The sequence below is a fragment of the Sus scrofa genome, chromosome 13, assembly GCF_054392235.1.
Source record: "Sus scrofa isolate SSC_HxYL_T2T_F1_AM1 chromosome 13, Sscrofa_HxYL_maternal_Yorkshire_Landrace_v2.0, whole genome shotgun sequence".
Classification (NCBI taxonomy): Eukaryota; Metazoa; Chordata; class Mammalia; order Artiodactyla; family Suidae; genus Sus; species Sus scrofa.
Genome location: NC_139395.1, coordinates 171,540,979 through 171,562,404, shown reverse-complemented (window position 1 = coordinate 171,562,404; position 21,426 = coordinate 171,540,979). Strand labels below are relative to the sequence as shown.

General features: G+C 36.8%; 1 protein-coding gene and 1 non-coding gene across 4 annotated transcripts in view; one reads left to right on the top strand and one right to left on the bottom strand.

Annotated features, from left to right (window-relative positions):
• ZPLD1 (zona pellucida like domain containing 1) overlaps positions 1-21,426 on the top strand; it is a 358,917-nt gene that overhangs the window by 165,738 nt on the left and 171,753 nt on the right. The gene's annotated exons all lie outside the window — the stretch shown is intronic.
• Positions 1,652-1,782, bottom strand: LOC146397763 (small nucleolar RNA SNORA18). The gene has a single exon (XR_014825400.1). It is a non-coding gene; the product is annotated as a small nucleolar RNA SNORA18 (small nucleolar RNA).

Sequence of the window (21,426 nt, the reverse complement as noted above, 5' to 3'; positions counted from 1 at the left end):
ATTTTCAGGCAGATGGCTTGATTTTGTGAAGAAAAAAATTAAGTACATTTTACTATCAATCTTGTTTTTTTTTGGCAAAAGACTGACATAATAAAGATGTGTGTATTACTGAGAATGCCTTTTAATAATGATTCTACCTTATGTTTTCCCCCAAGAATATGGTTAACTGACTAGGAAAATCTATTTAGAGATTTTATGTTTATCCATAATGATCAGCTTAGGGAAAAAAAAAAAAAAAAAGAAGCCTACTAACAAAATTGCTGATATACAAAAGGAAAATAATGCTCTACAACTTTCTAAAGGAGTCTAAGAGGAAAGGAATTCTCAAGTTTGTCTGCTTTTTCTCATGCTATATGGTTGTAAAGTTATCAAGTTGAATATTTTAAAGGAAAAGAAATTTCATTTCATGTAAGCATGTCTTTAGAGGAGTATCTTCAGTGGGTGTGGTGTTATATATGTCGTGTCCAGGGCATTTTGTGTATTAAATACCAACAATTTTAGAGGTGAGTCATTGGAATTATTGCTGTGTACTCTCAACTTTAGAATCATGTGTCAAAATCATGTCAAAGTTCTGTGTTATAAAGATCCTTTCAAGTCCTGCCTGCTTTTTGGAACATTACCCTTGCCAAATCCACCCCACTTTTCTTCCATTTGTATTTTGCAAAATTGACTGAATTCTTGGTTAGTTACTGAGATTAGTTAATCTAATGGTTAAAACAAACCATGTATCTCATCTCTCTTAGAAATGATTGTTGAGCAACCTAGGTCTATGCCAATCAACCAGTTGTTTCCTTTGGCATCAGTTACTGGTGTAAGGATAATCATATGACTTCAGTTGTCCCAATCAGTCTAAAGAAAAGGCATTTCCTTGATCTTTTGGAAAAGGTGCTTTCTTCCTTCCAGTGGACATGGAATAATGAAGCATGTAGCCTTTACTGTTACCAAGAACTTCTTAGAAAGAAAACTGCTTTAAGATGAAGTGACCAATGCAGGTAGCAGGACGAAACATAGAAAGAATCTGTATCTTCGAGGACATAAGTAAGCTTTTGACTCCACTGCTCTAAAGTCTACCATGACTTTGGACCTCCCCTTGTGTTAACCAGTGCTCACCGTTGGAACAATTCTTATTCCTTCCAGTTGGAATGAGTTTTTTTTTTTGAGTGTAAAGCAGTTTTGCTTGTTTTTATTATGTGTAACATAAGCAAAGTTATAAGTCCATGAAATGTTATTTTAAGGAATTTCACATGTTGTGATTGCTTACATAGCCAGTCACGTTAGTTTCTCCAACTTTGAATAATGATCTTCAAGATAGATCTTTCAAAAACAGTTTTTGCTTAATCCACTATTGTCATGTCCATCCACAATTATTTCAGTTGGGTTTCTTTGATCTCTGCCAGGATATAAAACTACTTAAACATTCCCCCCCCTAATCTTTGGGATCTAATTTCTTCAAGCAATGTACTTGAGGGCCATGTTTAGGGTCAGAGTAGATGGAGCTGCCTGACTCTTAATTTCAGACACTCTCTAAACATGAATAGGTTTAAATCTTATTCACTACTAAACTACCACACCCTAGGATAGGATAGATCATTGGGATAGGCTAATACATAAGACAAAATATTGTCTATTAGGTCTTTCTTGGTTTTAGCAGCTCTGCTTTGTGGTTCTTTCCCACAAATCTAAAACGTACTTCTGAGAGCAAAGTGAACCACTTATTTAGTCTATGAGGTGTTTCCAGTGATGTGGGTCTTCAGAAAAACCCCCACTGGGGTAGACATCAAGTGGAGTAAGATTTTTGATTCTTGCACCTAAAAGCATCCCAACAGATAAACCTGAGGGTGTGACTCAACTGTGTATGTCATGAGGCTGTCTCCCAGTTATGGGCGATAGTTCTTATTTCCCTAATATGACACTACAGTGTTGCTTTGATATGAAGGGCATTAGCTGGAGACAAATAATGCTACAAAATTTATTCAATTAGTGTGGGTATTGGAGTTACAGTAGAATCAAGCCTAAGGCTCCTGCACAATCTTTGATTGTTTGAAAGTGGTGATTTCCTCACTAAGTCAGTGATTTCAAGTATAGTGCCCCAAAGTCCTGACTTCTGGTTTCCTTCTCAACATGTTTAGAAACTGTCATTCCTCAACTCAAAGCAAGAAAAAAAAAAAAAAAAGCTGAACAAACTGGAAATCAACAACTCTTCTTAGACCCAGCAGAGAATAGAGGTGACAGGACAAACTGCCACCTAGAAAACTGGAGAGACAAGTGAATATAGAGAATTATAGCTTACAAGGAGCATGAGCTGTTTGAATTCATCTTGGGTAGAAACACAAAATATTTGATAGAGTTCTAGAAGCTGATTGCAGACAAGCTTGAAAGTTAAAAACTCCTGGGGACACAGTCTTAGGGGGAACCCTCACACTTTCATGACATATATCTATAGGAACCATACCAAGTTCTCACAGTGAAGATTAGAGAAAAATCCTTTTGTGCTCTGGGTAGGGCAAAAGTAATGACTTTGAAAGATGCCCAGTGTGTCCTCCATAGCAAAGCCTTACCCTCCATGGAAACAGCTTTACCAGAGCTTCATCTAATATGGACAGCTGATCCCCCATGACAGCCTTTCTGCATCACACTAGGGTAGAAAAAAGGCTAAGAAACACTTCTGAAAGTCACAACTCAGGGACTCAGGCCCATTAAAAAGTGGAGATTTTCTTTTCCGTTATGGTTTATTACAGGATATTGAATATAGTTCCATGTGCTATACAGTAGACCTTGTTTATTCATTCTATATATAATAGTTTTCATCTGTTTCCCCAAATTCCCAGTTCATCTCTCCCTCTCTCTTGGCAATCACAAGTCTGTTCTCTATGTCTGTGAGTCTGTTTCTGTGTCATAGATAAGTTTATTTGTGTCATAAAGATAGATGTTTAATCATAAGATATAGGATGTTTCCCTTCCTAGGACTTTAGCACCACATCAATAGGGCTCCTGAATAATAACAGTAAATTACAACGGAAAGAAACGTACTCTATCTAAAGAGGAGATTCTAGGGAAACTCAAAGAGAACAGGGGAGGAAAAATAAGCTCACTAGAGGGAATTGAAGCCTCTGACTCTTACATCTATAGCAGATATGATGCACAGCCTAACTCCTAGCCATATAAACCTAAAACCTCACACTGATGGTCTCAGTTCCCATTATCCAATATATTTCATCTAACTTTCAAAAAAAATTACAAGGTATGCCAAAAGGCACAAACCAACCAAAACATCTTCCCACTCCCAAACAAAAGAGACCAAAGAGTCAAAACAAGTATCAGAACCAGATTCAGAATTTGGAATTGAAATGTAGTCCCAGGATGAGCAGCATCTGCTTCCCATGTTTGAACTGCAAATTCTTGCATCCTACCCTAAACCCATGAACCAGAAACACTGGGTGGGGGACTCCAGCAACCTGAGCTTTAACAAGCCCCCCAGGTGACTGGATTAGAGGACATATCAAGCAGATATGAAATTTGTAAACTCTTGTGTTTCCTTAGAAATCAAAATTTTTTTTGTTGTTATTCTAGTAACAAGGTGATTTAAAATGTAAAGAATCCACTAAAGACATTGTTTATTCTTTGACTTTTATTTTTTCCAAGCAATATCATTGCTGATGAATTGTTTTGAATAACTCCATGTGGTGTGAGTTCCCCCAGTTACATGTGTTTGTGTGAGGCTTACTACCCGACCTGGGAACCTTTCTGCCAATGGACAAAGAGGCAGAAGGTGTGTAAGTCTGGATAAAGGCTGTAGGACCCTGGGGGATTTCTCAGGGCAGGATTGTCAGGCCCTGTGGCCTCAGGAGTTTTTACCTATGGTTAGTTTTTTTATGGAGTGGGTTTAGGAAAAGGGGAGGGTGCCGACATGTGCCATCCTAAAGGCAGATTGTGTTTTTATGTAGCTCTCAGCTATTTCAGTGCTTAGCTGCCCTCTGGCCTGAGCACAGTTCTGCAGTTCCCTGAGAGTGAGTTGTTAAGCCTAATGATGATTGCTTTGAACTTCCTTGAGACTCTGATGTCAAAGGTCTGCTTTTAGGTTTTTGATAACAGTTTTCTATCTAGGTTGTCCCTTATGTGGTCACATACTGCTACCTTCCTGCTCATATACTGGGAGCCTCTCTCTTCTTAATGACTCCTATTAAGTGATAATAAATGTTTTTATCCAGCCCAAGAAGAATCATAACTTGGTATTACTTGCAGAGGCCTCCTAATTTTACAGTGGAGAATGCTGAAGTCTGCAGAGGAATGGCAGTTTACTTCATTCAATCATTCGTTCAGTAATACTTACTGAGTACCTACTATGTGCCAGGCACTGTTTAATAATGGCAGTGATAATGACAAAAGCATGATTAGAATAAAGGAATCATAATTCCTATGCTAGTACTGTGGTCATCTATCCTGCTTCTTAAAAGGCATTTGAATAAAACAAAATAAACGAAATAAAAGGCAATGAAATTAAAAAAAAAAAACTAAAAAGAAAAAAGAAAAATAACAAGGAGAAAAAGTGATATGGGAGCTAAGTGTCATCTGGATGACTAAGCACTATTTACTTTTCTCTCCCCGAAGTTCCATTGGAATGAGTGAATACATATAAAAGTAAGAAAAACAATATAACAGCATTAGGAAGTGTGAAGGGTTAGACCAATAGAGGCAACAAATTTTTTGAAGATAGAAAGAGATGGGATTGGATTGACAGAGTAGCCAAATAGAATTGATAAATAGAGTTAATAAAATGAAAGAGAATAGTAATGGAAGAAGAAGGAAGTTGTTTTTCTTTTTTATCTTTTTTTTCTTTTTTTGTTTTTGGTCTCTTTTTTTCCCTTTTCTAGGGCTGCTTCCCACGGCACATGGAGATTCCCAGGCTAGGGTTCTAATTGGAGCTGTAGACACCGGCCTTTGCCAGAGCCACAGCAACGTGGGATCCAAGCCACGTCTGCAACCTACCCCACAGTTCACAGCAATGCCGGATCCCTAACCTATTGAGCAAGGCCAGGGATCAAACCTGAAACCTCGTGGTTCCTAGTCAGATTCGTTAACCACTGTGCCATGAAGTGAACTCCTCTTTTTTTTCTGAATAGAAATTTGAACCCCCCCCCACCCCACCACAAGGTCATGATCATTACAAGCTAGGGGCAGGAATCATTTGATGGACACTTAATAGGGAGAACAATAAAACTAGGACATACCAAATACCTGGAAAAGGCATACTTGCCCAACTTTCAAGCTTTCTCAGAGCTGGCATAATCAATTTGACAATAATAGGGTGAATGGATTCTACACTGGGGACAGAAAGATGACATTTAAAGTGAGTACTTGTGCTAAAAAGAGCAATTGGGTAGTGTTCCCATGTAATAGCAGAAACCCACAGGGTAAACATTCTCACATCCTGATAGCAAGCTCCTACCTACCCCATCAGAGAGGTATCTGGTGACAGATCCCAGCTCATTCACCATAGCCATGGCTTCTGTCACTTGCAGTCAGATTTACTGCAAGGGGACTGTGACATTCACATTGGCTACCTATATTAATCACCTTAAACTCTCACTTATAATTAAGAAGCTCCAAACTTTTAAGGGAAAAATGAATTACAAAACTGATCAAATAAAAGCAATTCTTGAGGAAATTGATCACTGGCAAAATATAGAAAATATTATTAAAATAATTTAATTGCTATCTTTAGAGAGATTTAGGAGTTCCCATCGTGGTGCCGCAGAAAACAAATCTGACTGGGAACCATGAGGTTGTGGGTTTAATCCCTGGCCTTGCTGAGTGGTTTAAGGATCCAGCATTGCTGTGAGCTGTGGTGTAGGTTGCAGACATGGCTCAGATCTGGTGTTTCTGTGGCTCTGACGTGGGCTGGCGGCAACAGCTCCAATTAGACCCCTAGCCTGGGATCCTCCATTTGTCGTGGGTGCAGCCCTAAAAAGACAAAAAAAAAAAAACTTTAGATTTAGAGGGACACCATATTCATATAGCTCAAACAGGCTGCTAAGAAAAGATAAAAAATAAGAATTTATAGAAATTGAAAAACTCCTACATGATTGTTGAAATAAATGTGACAACTGAAGATATAGAATATGAAGTTCTTTTTTTTTTTTTTTTTTTTGTCTTTTTAGGGCTTCACTTATGACATATAGAAATTCCAAGGCTAGGAGTTGAATAGGAGCTGCAGCTGCCTGCCTACACATCAGGCACAGAAATTCGGGATCTGACCTGCATCTGTGACCTCCACACAGCTCATGGCAATGCCAGACCCTTGACCCACTAAGGAAGGCCAGGGATTGAACCCACGTCCTCATGGATACTAGTTGGGTTTGTAACCTGTTGAGCTACAATGGGAACTCCAGAATGTGAAGTTCTTAAATCCTCATAGCTTTTTCATATTTATGGACAAAACCAGTCACTCTGAAGCAAATATTTATTTAGAAAAAGGCCGCTTGAATAGGCACAACTTACTGCCCAGGCAAAAGAGGACAACATAAGCTTCTTTGGCTGAAAAAGTTGCCTTTAATCTGATTTTGGGATACTGAGTTGATTCTGGAGAGAGGTTGGGGATATTTCCCTAAGGAAGAAAACATTACTCAAGAGGAAAAGTCAACTCTTTTCCTTTTGAGGTTCAGTGTTGTTAACATTCTGACTGACTAGGTCTGTGACAATTCCAGTGGCATAAAGGAGTGCAAGTTTCCAAGGGAAGAACCCATCATGAAAGAAGACAGAATTAGATAGATGAACAAGGGTCAACTTTAAAACAAAAGATTACTTGGGAAGGCTTGGGTATGGGATATCATTAGCCAAGATCAGAAATGCCTGTGAACCCAACCATTCTGGCAATATTGGTTGTGGAAGCAAATAATGATTAAGCTTGGAGGAAAAAAGACAAGATAGTGAAGTAGAAGGACCTTGAGCTTACCTCCTTCCACAAGAATACCAATATCACAACTAATGACTGAACATCCATCAATAACAAAAAGACTGGGACCTACCAAAAAGATACTCTGCATCCAAAGACAAAGGAAAAGCATTAAAAAGACGATAGGAGGGGAACATTCATGATATAATAAAATCCTATACCCTCTGGGTATTTAATCAAATCCCATACCCCCTGGGTACGTAACCCACAAACTGGAGAATAATAATATCACAGAAATTCTCCAAAAGGAGTGAAATTTCTTAAGTCCCATGTCAGGCTCCCCAGCCTAGGATTCTGGCATGAGGAGGAGAAGCCCTCAGAGCATTTAGCTTTAAAGCCAGCAGGGCTTGAATGCAGGATTTCCACAGGATGGGGGGAAACAAACTCTACTCCTGAAGGATGTTCACAGGGTCTCAGTGCACACTGGGCCCTGGGCCAAAACAGTGACTTTATAGAAGGTTAGGTCAGAACTATCAGCTAGTCTTGGAGGATCTGAAAGAGGTGAGGGGTGGCTGTGGCTCTCTCTAGAATTAGAAAAGATGGTGGCAAAAAAATATTGGGGAATGTTCACCTATTTGAACTCTTGGTGGAGGCAGACATCTGCTTGGGACACACCCGACAACTTGTAGGCTCCAATGCTGGGATGCCATAGACCAAATAACCAATAGGGCGGGAACTCGGTCCCACCCATCAAAAAACAGACCGCTAAAAGACTTCCTGAGCCCATGGCCACCTCTAGACATGCCCCAGACACAGTCTTTCCCACCAGAGGGCTAAGACCCAGATCTACCCACCAGTTGGTTGGTATATCTGATAGGGAAACCTGCCCTTCTCCCCAGAAAGTCTGCGTAATCCTCTGGAGAAGCCTCACCCACCAGGGGGAAAACACCAGAAGCATGAAAACTATGATCCTTCAGCTTGAAGAAATAAATACACAAACACAGGTCAGAAGCTCCCTGGGACCAGCTGGTCCCTGGTCCTTAGATGAGAGACAGAGTGTACTGCTGGGACACATAGGATAACTCCAACAGAGGGGCACTTCTCTAAGGTTGAAAAACCTAACTAACCTTCCTCACACATAAGAATACAGATAGAAACTTAGACAAAATTAAATGGCAGAGGAATACATTTCAGATGAAGGAACAAGAAAAAATCCCAGAAGAACAACTAAGTGACATAGAGATAGGCAATCTACCTAAGAAAAAGTTCAGAGTAATGATTGTAAAAATGATCCAAGAATTTCAGAAAAGAATGGATGATTAAGCCTGAATGTAAGCTGAAAGCCCTATGTTTTTGGAGTTTATGTCTAGTGCATCAGTGAAACTTGTGTGGGGACCTATTCCTCTACAGGATGAGGGGAAAGGATAGTTTTCAAAAGTGTCTCTGTGTGTCAGTGGCAGAAGCAATAGTATTAGCAGACTGATCACATTTAGGTTTTCGCTCTCAGCCAATTGACAAAAGGACTAAGACCCCAGACTGGAGCAAACTCTTTAGAACCTCATGAAATTCAGAGAGAATGACTGTCTTAAGAAAGGATTAGTTAGATGTCAGCTAAAAAGAAATTGAAGGAGTTCCCGTCATGGCTCTGTGGTTAACAAACCCTACTAGCTTCTATGAAGATGTGGGTTTGATCACTGGCCTTGCTCAGTGGGTTAGGATCTGGCACTGTCGTGAGCTGTGGTGTAGGTTGCAAACATGGCTTGGATCCCGTGTTGCTGTGGCTGTGGTGTAGGCTGGCAGCTATAGCTCTGATTCAACTCCTAGCCTGGGAACCTCCATATACCGTGGATGCAGCCTTAAAAATGCAAAACAAAACAAAACAAAACAAAACAAAAGGAATTGAAAAAAATCAAAAGATATGACTAAATTCATACTCCTCAACTGCTGAAATAACACAAATTGCTTAAAAATTTCAATTAAAAAATGATTAGTAGCACAGAAATGTTTAAATATCAAATCAGTTTTTATGGAAGATCAAGCCAAGAAGTTTTCTCAGAATGTAGCGCTAAAAGACAGAGGTGAAAATTGTGGAAGAATCTTGGAAGAAAGGATGTCATTCAGTGTGTGAGGTATAAATACTTACAAGATGTGAAAGATGTTCAGAAACCCCAGTATCTACCTAGTAAAAGACCTATAAGAAGAAACTAGAGAGAATGGAAGGAATCATATAATCAAAGTAATGATAGGAGAATACTTTTTTTTTTTTCTCAGCTGAGAGAAGGCATTTGTCTTCAGACTTAAAGAAAACCCAGAAAATAAGTGTTGGCAAGTATGTAAGGAAATTGGAACCCTGTGCATTGCTAATGAGAATACAAAATGCCAAAGCTGCTATGGAAAATAATATGACAATGCCTCAAAGAAATTAAACGTAGAATTTTCTTATGATCTAGAGATTCCAATTCTGCGTATATACTCAAAAACAATGAAAGCAAGGACTCTAACAGAACAGCTAGTTGTATACCCATATTCACAGCAGCATTATTTACAATTAACCCATAGGTAGACACAAATCCACAGTCCATGGATGGACAAATGGATAAAGGAAATGCATATACATACCTACATACAATAGAATATCATTAAGCCTTTAAAAGTTAGGTAATTCTGACATATTATATAATGTGAATGAACCTTGAGAATATTATACTAGATGAAAGAAGATAGTTACAGAAGGACAAATACTATGTGGCTCCACTTATACTGGGTACCTATAGATGTCAAATTCATAGAGATGGAAAGTAGGATGGTGCTTGCCAGGGGCTAGGGGCATGGGATAGTGGGGAATTAGTGTTTAATGGGTACAGAGTTTCAGTTGAGGAGGATAAAAATATTCTGGAAAGGGATAGTGGTGATGGCTAAAGGTAACACAAAGCAGAGGCATGCAGAGGGGTTAAGAATATGGACTTGCAGTTGAGTCCTGGTGTCATCGCTATTAGTTCTGTGCCCTAGGGCAAGTCATTTAATCTCTCTGTACTTAAATCACTTAATGTCTGAGTTTCCTTATCTGTAAAATATAAATAATAATAGCAACTACCTCATTGGATTGTTTTGAGGATTTTAGTATTAATGAGAATATCATGTAGAAATAATACAACTTTATGATCTTATTTGGAAACATATATTAAAATTTAAAATGCATTTACCCTTTGATCTAGCAGTTCCACTTTCCTACAGAGTCAATACTCAATAACAACTAAGTGTCTAAAAAAAAAGGACATAGAATACAGAAAAATAATATAGCAAACAAAAACAAAAACAAAAACAAAACAACAACAAAAAACCAAAATGAAACCCAAAAAACACTTAGGACTATCAGGGACAAATTTATGAGACACAAAAAAAAGACAAATATTATGATTGTTTAGAGATGAAAAAGATGTGATCTACAATGGAAGGAAAATCATAATGATACTAGTTTTTGTTATAATGTTGGAAAATAAAGAGCAACATCTATAAAATTCAAAGGGATTTAAGTCTTAGATTCTCTATTAGGCACACTGTTTTTCTAGTATGAGGGCAAAATAAAGGCAGTTTCAAACATGGGAAATTGACCCTCTGAGAAAATAAATTACTATAGGATGTTCTCTAGCAAAATGAAAAAGGAAATAAAAAAAGAGAAGCCGTGGGATATCAGTGTTGAATAAATTAATGAATATGATGTCAAGAAGTCTGAATAGTCATGAACTATTCATATAAATTAGGTATGAGTTTAGTGAAGTTTGTTAAGAAAGAGTCCCTAAAATAGAAGCATAAATGCATACGAAGTTAAGTATTAATGTAAATCATTTAGGAGAATCTTGGTAATAAAAACTTACTATGTTTCAGCACACATCTAAAGATTGATGTATTTTAAAATATAAGCCAAGAACTATTTTAAGTGAAAAATTAAGCTGAAAAAGGAAAATTGGTTGTATAGTTAATAAAGAATCTAGTTGTCACAACTCCAAGAATATGCAGTGAGACAATACTTGATTATTAGTAGCTAAACTTATTTGAGGACTTACTATATGACAGGTATTTTGCCAGATTAGTACTATTATTGTCTCCATTTATAGATGAGGAAATTGGACAGAGAGATTCAGCAGTTTACTCAAAGTCATTGGCTGGCAAGGAACAAAGCCAGGCAATCTCACTTCACAGCCATGTTCTTAATCACTATCATAAGTATTATATCTTTGACCCCTCTTTAGAATATAGGCTGTTAAAAATGACTCCACAGGAGATGAAAAAACATTCTTTTAAAAAATATAGTTTATAGGCATTTTTTCAATCTATGTCAGATATGTTTTATATCCTGTAAACCTATTGTCACAAGCTTCTGTGGAACAAACTGCCTCGTATGTGACAACATGGGTGAACCTTGAGGACTTTATACTAAGTGAAATAAGCCAGTCACAGAACAAAAAATATTGCATGATTCCAATAGGCAAAGAATCTCAAATAGGCAAATTCGAAGAATCAAAGAAGGGAATGGTGGTTGCTAGAGGATGGGAAGAAGTAAAAATGGGAAGTTACTAACCAATGGGCATAAAGTTTCAATTAAAATGAGCTCTAGAGACCTACTGTACAACATTGTACCTATAATCAGCAATAATATATTGTACACTTAAACATTTTTTGAGTGGGTAGGCCTCATGTTAAATGTTCTTACCACAATAAAATAAAAATAAACAAACCTAGTGGTTTGAAACAATTATGATTTGTTCTCATGTATATGTGGGTCACCTGAAGCTTTGGTCTATGCTTTATCTAGCTGGGATGTGTTGGTTCAGTATCTTCCACCCTTGGGAAAACTGATTAGCTTGGACATGTCCTTTTCATTGCATGCAGAGGCACAAGAGAGCCAAACAAAACATGCTTAAATGTGCAAGTTCTTTTCAAGCCTTTTGTTCCATCATGCCTGTTAACATTCCATTGATCAGCTCATGAGGGTTTAGGAGAAAGAGGAAAGTCATATGGCAAAGGATGTGAAGACAGGAAGGGGTAAAGAATTAGGGCCATTAATGCTATATGACATCATCAATTCACATCTTTTGTAATTTTTACTTGGGAGAAAGATTGTATAAACAAAACATATATGATGATATGCAAGGCAGTGGGAGTGTTGAGAACAGTATAGATGTTATAGTCACACTACCCAGAGGGCCCAAAAGAGTGTTTGTAAAATACTTTGTACTTAAAATGCTGTATGAAATAATCAATTATTTTTCACTCATTCAAGGAGACGCTTCCATAACCAAAATGACCCTTTGAGGATGGAATGTTTGGACCCTTCCTCCAGTTTAGTATTGAGATTATCTTCTATGAGTAACTAAAGGAGGAAAGTGAGGCAAAACAGAGTTAAAATATCTAAAAAACATATCTATACCTGTATCTCTATCCTCAATATCTGTCTCTGTATTTTCCATATATATATGTGTATATATATGTGCGTGTGTGTGTGTATATCTATATATCTATATAGATCTACATTTAGTAAAAAATAAAATGATGGATGCATAATTTAAATAGGATGTGCTTTTTCTGATTCTGATTCTTGGAAGAAGTTATATAACTAGTGGTAAGAGTACTCAGTGAAATGGTCTAGAAATTGGCTTTTTGCTCTAGGTCTGCTACTAATAAAAGAGAAAATATTAAATAAATTCCTTAACTTTTCTGAGTGACAATTTTCTTATCATTAAAATTGTGCTGGAGAATCTCTAAGATTCTTTTCAACCCTAAGGATTTAAGAAGGAAATTAAAAAAATGGAAATATGACAACAGTATAGATGAGAATTCGTTGAAATGCATTTTGTAAAATTAGGAGCAGCGGCTGATTTATAAGAAGCAATAACATCTTCTCTAAAATGATTAATTATAATTGAGCAGTTACTATTGATATAAAGATGGATAGATCTCATGAATAAAATTGTAAAGCTTATTCCAAACTCATGTTCTTTCTCAAACAAAGAGGAAAAGCAAAGTGTTTTAAATGTTTTTAAATCAGTACTAGATAATTACGAATAGAAAAAACTAAAGATTTTAAAGCTTACTCTAGGTTATGTCACTGAATAGTCTCTGATTCAAAGTGGCATAGTAAAGTAAAAAAATAATAAATATCAGAGTTCCCATCATGGCTCAGTGATTAACAAACCCTCCTAGTATCCATGAGGACACGGGTCTGATCCCTTGCCTTGCTAAGTGGGTTAAGGATCCGGTGTTGCCGTGAGCTGTGTTGTATGTCGCAGGCTCGGCTTGATCCTGCTTTGATGTAACTGTGGCATAGGCTGTCAGCTACAGCACCAATTTGACCCCTAGCCTGGAAACTTCTATATGTTGTGTGTGTGGCTGTAAAAAAAAACAACAAAAAAATATATATAGTAATATATATATATAGTAATGGCCCTGCCCTAAGATGTATCCTTTGTAGTTGGCATTACTTCTTGTACTGTGTTATAGAGAGGCTAGTTACCATTTGTTACATCAACTCAAAAGGCTATGGCCATGTTCTAAACATCTCCACCTTCCTCAAAGAAGTTATAAATCAACAATTCACTAATATATATGAATATACATTATAGACTAGTTTATATATAAAAATGACTCACTTCACCAACTAGGAGTAGTGATATATCACATATTTTTAATTTTCCCAGATAATTATTCAAGCAATAACATGTTTTTATTAGCAGAAAGTCGAGCATCTTCCATTTGAGTTCTTCCCCTTCCCTACTATCCCCAGTTATTCAGCTGGCTTTCTCAGACCACAGGCTGTCAATGATACAAGATAATTGCAAGTTTACATCTGTATTCCACTTATGGCTTCTCATAGCCACATGGTATCACTACTGAAAATTGGTCTTATCCAGTTCCATAGTTGTTCATTACTGGTGGTAACTCCTGTCTAGTGTAAGTGACTACATTGACTTCCCTACATACTTGGGATCAATGTATTAAGATCCTGACTTCTAGAGTCATGTGAACTGGATTTGAATTTTGCCTTTGCTTCTTTTTAGCTGTGTGACTTGAGCCAAGTTATCTAACTTTCTGAGCTGAAGTTCCTCATCCATAAAATAAAGATAACAGAAAAAATTTGCCTTCCATAGTTGTTGTGAAGATTAAATGAGATAATACATAACAAGCAGAGTACCCAATACCTATAAGATTTGTAGCAAATATATGATCCTGCTACCATTTTGACTACTGGTACTATTAGTACTATAGTAATCATTTCCTAAAGCATAGCAATATTGCAAGATTGCTATGATGCAGAGATCAATAATCCTATTATTTTCCCTTTGGAAGGAATATGGACTGTCTATGCAAACTGGTCAACCTTCACCCCAAAGCTCTGCATCACCAAAGTAACTTACCTCCTGGTTGAAATTTTCTCTAAGAAACATGGGCAAGGTTTATGAACAGGAAACTCATGGAAAAGTAGGTTTCAGTGACCACTACATATAATCTCACTGGTCCATAACTTGATTATTATACATCGTGCTGCTATGAACATTGGGGTGCATGTATGTTTCTTTTTTTCTTTTTTAGGTCTGCGCCACCTGCAGCATATGGAAGTTTCCAGGCTAGGTGTCGAGTTGGAACTACAGCTGCTGGCCTACACCACAGCCACAGTAATGCAGGATCCAAACCATGTCTACACCACATCCCATGATAACACTGGATCCTTAACCCCCTGAGTGAGGCCTGGGATCAAATCCACATCATCATGGATATTAGTCAGGTTTGTTAACTGCTGAACCACAATGGGAACTCCCACATGTATCTTTTTAAGTTAGAGTTTTGGGATATATACTTTGGAGTGGGATTGCCAATCATATGATAAATATATTTTTATTTTTTTAAGGAACCTCCATACTATTCTCCATAGTAGGTGTACCAATTTATATTTTCACCAAAGTATAGAAGGATTCCTTTTTCTCCACACTTGTCTCCAGCATTTGTTATTTGTAGACATTTTGATAATAGCCATTCTGACTGGTATGAGGTGATATAACTCATTATCATTTTGGTTCGCCTTTCTCTAATAATTAGCAATATTGAATATCTTTTTAATGTACATTTTGGCCTCTATGTGTCTTCTTTGGAGAAAAGTCTGTTTAGATTTTCTACCCAATATTTTATTGTGTTGTTTCTTTTTCTGATACTGAGTTCTATGGGCTGTGTGTATGTTTCAGAAATTAGTCCCTTGTCAGTTACATCATTTGCAAATATTTTCTCCTATCCGTAGGTTGTCTTTTCATGTTGTTTACAATTTCCTCTGCTGTGTGCAAATGCTTTTAAGTTAATTTGTTAATTTGTTTTTATTTTCATTACTCTAGGAAACAGACCCCCCCCCCCAATTTTGCTGCAATTTATTTCAAAGAATATTCTGCATATATTTTCCTTTAGGAGTTTGGTAGTATCTGGTCTTACATTTAGGTCTTTAAATCCATTTTGAGTTTATTTTTGTGTTTGTAGTGTTAGATATGTTCTACTTGAATTCTTTTTACATGTATCTCTCCAGTTTTTCCGGCATCACTTAATGAAGACATTGTCTTTTCTACATCATGTATTCTTGCCTATTATGTTGCAGATTAATTGACCATAAGTGCATAGGTTTATTTCTGAGCTTTCTATCCTGTTCTATGGATATATATGTCTGTTTTTGTGTCAATACCATACTGTTTTGATTACTCTAGTTTTGTAATATAGTCTGAAGTCAGGGAGCCTGATATTCCTCCAACTCCATTCTTCTTTTTCAAGATTGCTTTAGTTACCTGGGGTCTTTTGTGTTACCATACTCATTAAAAATTTTTTTTTCTAGTTCTGTTAAAAGCACTATTAAATGGATGTCATTGAATCTGTAGATTGCCTTGGGTAGAATAGTTATTTAAACAAGATTGATTCTTCCAACCTAAGAATATGGTATATCTTTCAATATATTCTTGTCCTCCAGTTTCCTTCATCATTGTGTTATAATTTTCAGAGTGAGGTATTTTGCCTCCTTAGGCAGGTTTATTTCTAGATATTTTATTCTTTTTGATGTGATCATAAATGGGATTGTTTCCCTAGGTTCTCTTTCCGATATTTTGTTGTATATAGAAATTCAACAGATATCTGTGGATTAGTTTTGTGTCCCACAACTTTGGGAATTCATTGATGAGGTCTAATAATTTCCTGGTAGAATCTTTAGGATTTACTGTATATGGTATCATGTTGTATGATACATGATATTTCATGTATGATACATGATATCACAGAGCAAAGAGCTCTGCAAAGAACAAGTTTTACTTATTCCTATCCAGACTGGATTCCTTTTGCTTTTTTTTTCTCTGATTGCTGTGCGTAGAACTTCCAAAACTATGTTGAATAAAGGTATCAAGAGTGGGCTTCCTTGTCTTGTTCCTGATTTTAGAGGAAATGCTTTCAGCTTTTCACCATTGAGTATGGTGTTATCCATGAGTTTGTCATATATAGCCTTTATTATGTTGATGTGTGCTTCCTCTGTGCCCACTTTCTGAAGAGTTTTTTCATACATGAGTGTTGAATTTTATTAAAATCTTTCATGACTTCTATTGAGAGCATCATATGGTTTTTATTCTTCAATTTGTTAATATAGTGTATCACACTGATTAATTAGTGGATATTGAAAAATGCTTGCATACCTGGGAACAAATCCCACTTAATCATAATGTATAATCCTTTAAGTGTATTGTTGGAGTTGGTTTGCTGGTGTTTTGTTGAGGATTTTTGCATCTATGTTTACCAGTGATATTGGCCTGTAAATTTTTGTGTGTGCTCTTTCTGGTTTTGGTATTAGGGTGATGATGACCTCATAGAATGATTTTGTAAGGGTTCCTTCCTCTGCAATTTTTTGGAACAGTTTCAGAAGGATAGGTGTTAACTCACCTCTAAATGTTTAATAGAATTCTTTTGTGAAGCCGTCTGGAATTTTGTTTGTTGGAAGGTTTTAAAACTGATTGTTTCATTACTGGTAATTGGTCTGTTCACATTTTCTATTTCCTCATGGTTCAGTCTTGGGATATTGCACCATTGTAAGAATTTGTCCACCTGTAGACTGTCTGTTTTATTGGTGTATGTTTGCTTATAGTAGTCTCTTATGATCCTTTGTATTTCTGTAGCGTTGGTTTTTTTTTTTTTTTTTTTTTTTTTTTTTTTTTTTTTTTTTTTGGCTGCCTCATGGCATATGGAGTTCCCAGGCGAGGGATCAAACCCAAGCCAGAATTTTGACCTATCCCACAGCTATGGCAATGCCTAATTCTTAACCCATTGCACTGGGCTGGGGATTGAACTCACATTCCTGCCGTTAGTCTTGTTGCAACACAGCAGGAACTCCTCTGTAGTGTTGGTTTTAAGTTCCCTCTCTCATTTATGACTTTGTTGTTTTGGGCCCACTCCCCACCCTTTTTTTTGATAAGTCCAGCTGAAAGTATATCAATTTTGTTTATTTTAGTTTCATTGATCTTTTCAATTGTTCTTTTAATTTCTATTTAATTTATTTCTTCTCTGATCTTTATGATTTCTTTGCTTCTACTAACTTTGGGTTTTGTTTTTCTTCTTTAGTTGCTCTGGGTATAAGATTAGGTTGTTTGAGATTTTTCTTGTTTCCTGTGGTAAGCTTGTAGCACTGTAAACTTCCCTCTTAAAACAATTTTTGCTGCATCCAGTGGTTTTGGGTCATTGTGTTTTTGTTTTCATTTGTCTCTAGGTGTTTTTTGACTTCCTCTTTGACTTCTTCAGTGACTCATTGGTTGCTTAGTAGCATATTGGTTTATATTTTCTTTTTTTGCATTTTTTTTCCTTGTAGTTGATTTTTTAAAAAATTTTCCCACTGTACAGCAAGGGGATCAAGTTATCCTTACATGTTTACATTGTATTGCAGTTACCATGCAGTTTTGGTGTAGCAGTCTATATAAATGTGATTGTTTTAAGTTGCTGATCTCTTATTTTCAAATGCATTTTAAATTCCCTGCATTTCTATTCTTCTTTCATTATTACCAGTTTTGATATCATACTTTATATCTAATTGCTTTGTGTATATATTTTAACTTCTTATTGTGCATACAAATGATTTTACTGCTTTTGTCTTTCAACTTTCATGCTAGTTTATATGTGGATGATTTCTTACCTTACTGTATGTTTGGCTTTTCTGGTGAGTTTTACCATTTGTACTCTTTTGGTTTCTAGATGTGGTCTTTTCTTTTCTGTCTTAAGGATCTCCTTTAGCATTTGTTTTTCGTTATTTATTTATTTAGCCTTTTAGGGATGCACCTGTGCATATGGAGGCTCCCAGGCTAGGGGTCTAATTGGAGCTACAGCTGCTGGCCTATGCTACAGCCACAGCAATGCCAGATCTGAGCTGTGTCTTTGACCTACACCACAGCTCACAGCAATGTCCAACCCTTAACCCACTGAGAAAGGCCACAGCTTGAAGCCACAACCTCATGGTTCCTAGTTGGATTTGTTTCCTCTGTGCCATGACAGGAACTCCAGCATTTGTTTTAAAGCTGATTTGGTGGTGCTAAATTCCTTCAGCTTTTGATCATTTTTGATTTCTCCATTATATGTGAATGAGAGCTTTGCTGGGTAAAGAAATTTTGGTTGTAGTTTTTTCCCCTTTCATTACTTTAAATATATCATACAACTCCCTTCTGATTTGCAGAGTTTCTGCGGAAAAATCAGAACTAATCCACAACCGACATAAAATTAAAAATACAAATTCAGACAAAATGAGGCAGCAGAGTAATACTGCAAATGAAGGAATAATAAAAAACCCCAGAAGAACTAAGTGATGTGGAGATAGGCAGTCTACCTGAGAAAGAGTTCGGAGTATTGATCACAAACATAAACAAAACTTAGAAGAAAAATGGATGCATAGAGCCAGGAACTAATGGTTTTAAACAAATAGTTATAAAATATAAAGAACAACAAAACAGGGTTGAAGAATACAATAACTGAAAAGAGAAACACACTAGAAGGAATCAGTAGTGGAATAAATGAGGCAGAAAAATGGATCAGTGTGGTGGAAGACAGTGTAGTGGAAATCATTGTTACAGAGGAGAAAAAAGAAAAATTTATGAAAAGAAAGGAAACCATTTTAAAAGACCTTTGAGACAATGTCAAGCATACTAATATTTGTGTTCAGATTGGGGTCTCAGAAGTAGAAGAGAGAGAGAAAGGCCTGAGAAAATATTTGAAGAAATAATAACTGAAAACTTCCCTAACCTGGGAAATAAAGCAGTTATCCAAGTCCAAGAATCACAGAGAGTTCCTTGTAGCATTATTCCAAAGAGGAACACAGCAAGGCAGTGGCATAGTATTTAAAATGACAAGAATTAAAGATAAAGAGAAAATATTAACAGCAACATGGGAAAAGCAATGAATAACCTACAAGAGAACTCCCTTAAGGTTATCTATTGCTTTTTCAGCAGAAACTCTGCAGGCCAGAAGGGGGTGGTACAATATATTTAAAATGATGAAAAATAAAGTAATTTTAAAGGAATCTTATCTTCCATATTTTAAACATACAAAAAGTTACTTATTGTTGCTAAGAATTGTTGTTGGCTTTTTCATATAATCTCATAAGTGATATATTTATCAAAGTCTAACCCCCCAAAACTATTGATCATACAGTTGTTTTTAAGCATACTAAAAACATAAGCATACTGGTTTATCCTAATTAAATACCAAGAAATATATTTTAAGTACAATATAGTTTACTGTGACATTATTTAAAATAATAAAAAAGTAAATGCTTAAATATCCAACAAGTGTTGGGAGAGACATTCTGCCATGGTTTCCAAGCATCCGTCCCACTACATTCTTGCAAAGTGTGCCAGATAGCAAATCTTATGTCTTGTGATATTAAACAGTTTATGTAGCTAGTCACATAGACAATTAATTAGGTAACCATAGCCTCATTACCATAAAACAGCATATTCCTCAAGATAAAGGTGACTGGTTTATTTTCTGATGACCACAGTGGTTGTTGCTTTCCACAAAGCCTTGTACCTTTGGCCCTGGGTTTCTCTTCTGTGTGTGCAGGTGTCAGCCAGAACAATGACACACTAGGGATCAAGAAGAACCAATGTAAATGTGCTTCTGGTCCTGTTGCTTACTGTTTTGAGAGTGATAAACTCTTTTTCTCTGACCCAGGAGTCTTATGTCTTCTGACAGGATCCATAAAACAAAAATAGGCTAACTTGTTAGCTTACAGGTAGGGTAAAATCTCAGACTCTTCCTGGTTATTGATACAACAAAGATTTTATTAACAAATTCTGGGATGTGCATGGAACAGTTCTGTCTTAGCTCAGATTGCAGTAACAAAACATCACAGATGAGGTAGCTTGAACAAAAAAGACTTGTTTGTCATAGTTCTGGAAGCTGGGAATTCTAATCAAGGTGCCAGCAGATTCACTATCTTCTGAGGACCCTCTTCCTCCTGTGTAGATTACTGCCTTCTTGTATCCTCACATGGAGGAGAGAGAGGGCTCTGGTCTCTTCCTCCTATAAGGGTACTAATTCTATGAGATATCCACTTGTATGACCTAAATCTAATCACCTCTCAAAGGTCCCACCCTCGGTATGGTCACATTGGGGATTAGGTGTTCAACATAAGAATTTTGGGAGGAGATACAAACAGTCAGTACATAGCAAATATAAAGCTGTCTTTGAATGTTCTAGTCTCAAAAATTTATCAGTGTATGAAAATTCTCATAACATATTGATTAGAGAAATAATAAATTACAAAACAGTACAGTCTGATTTTTTCTTAAGTGTGTATACATGCTCAGAGAAAATTCTAGGTGTGTGTATATGAAAAGATGAGTCTGGAGTTCCCGTCGTGGCGCAGTGGTTAACGAATCCGACTAGGAACCATGAGGTTGCGGGTTCGATCCCTGCCCTTGCTCAGTGGGTTAACAATCCGGCGTTGCCATGAGCTGTGGTGTAGGTTGCAGATGCGGCTCGGATCCCATGTTGCTGTGGCTCTGGTGTAGGCTGGTGGCTACAGCTCTGATTGGACCCCTAGCCTGGGATCCTCCATATGTCGCAGGAGCGGCCCAAGGAATAGCAAAAAAAAAAAAAAAAAAAAAAAAAAAAAAAAAAAAAAAAAAAAGATGAATCTAAGATCTTAGAAATGATTGCAACATTTCTTAGTTCCGTGACTTTCAAACTTTAATATCTCTCAGAATCAGTGTGTAGGGCTGTTAAAATATAGCATGCTCTGTGTTACACCCATGGGTTCTGATTTGGTAGATCTGGGATGGGACTCCCAAATTTGCATTTTTAACAAATTCCTTGGTCATGTAGTTGCTGCTTATCAGAGAATTACACTCTTAAGAATCACTGTCTTGGTCTGTGTGGTAGTATAACATAGCAGTTTAGAGGATGGACTCTGGAGTCAACTTTCCTGGGTTTATAATTGATTCTGCCACTCCCTAGTTATGTGCCTTTAAACAAGTTAAGTTTGTGCC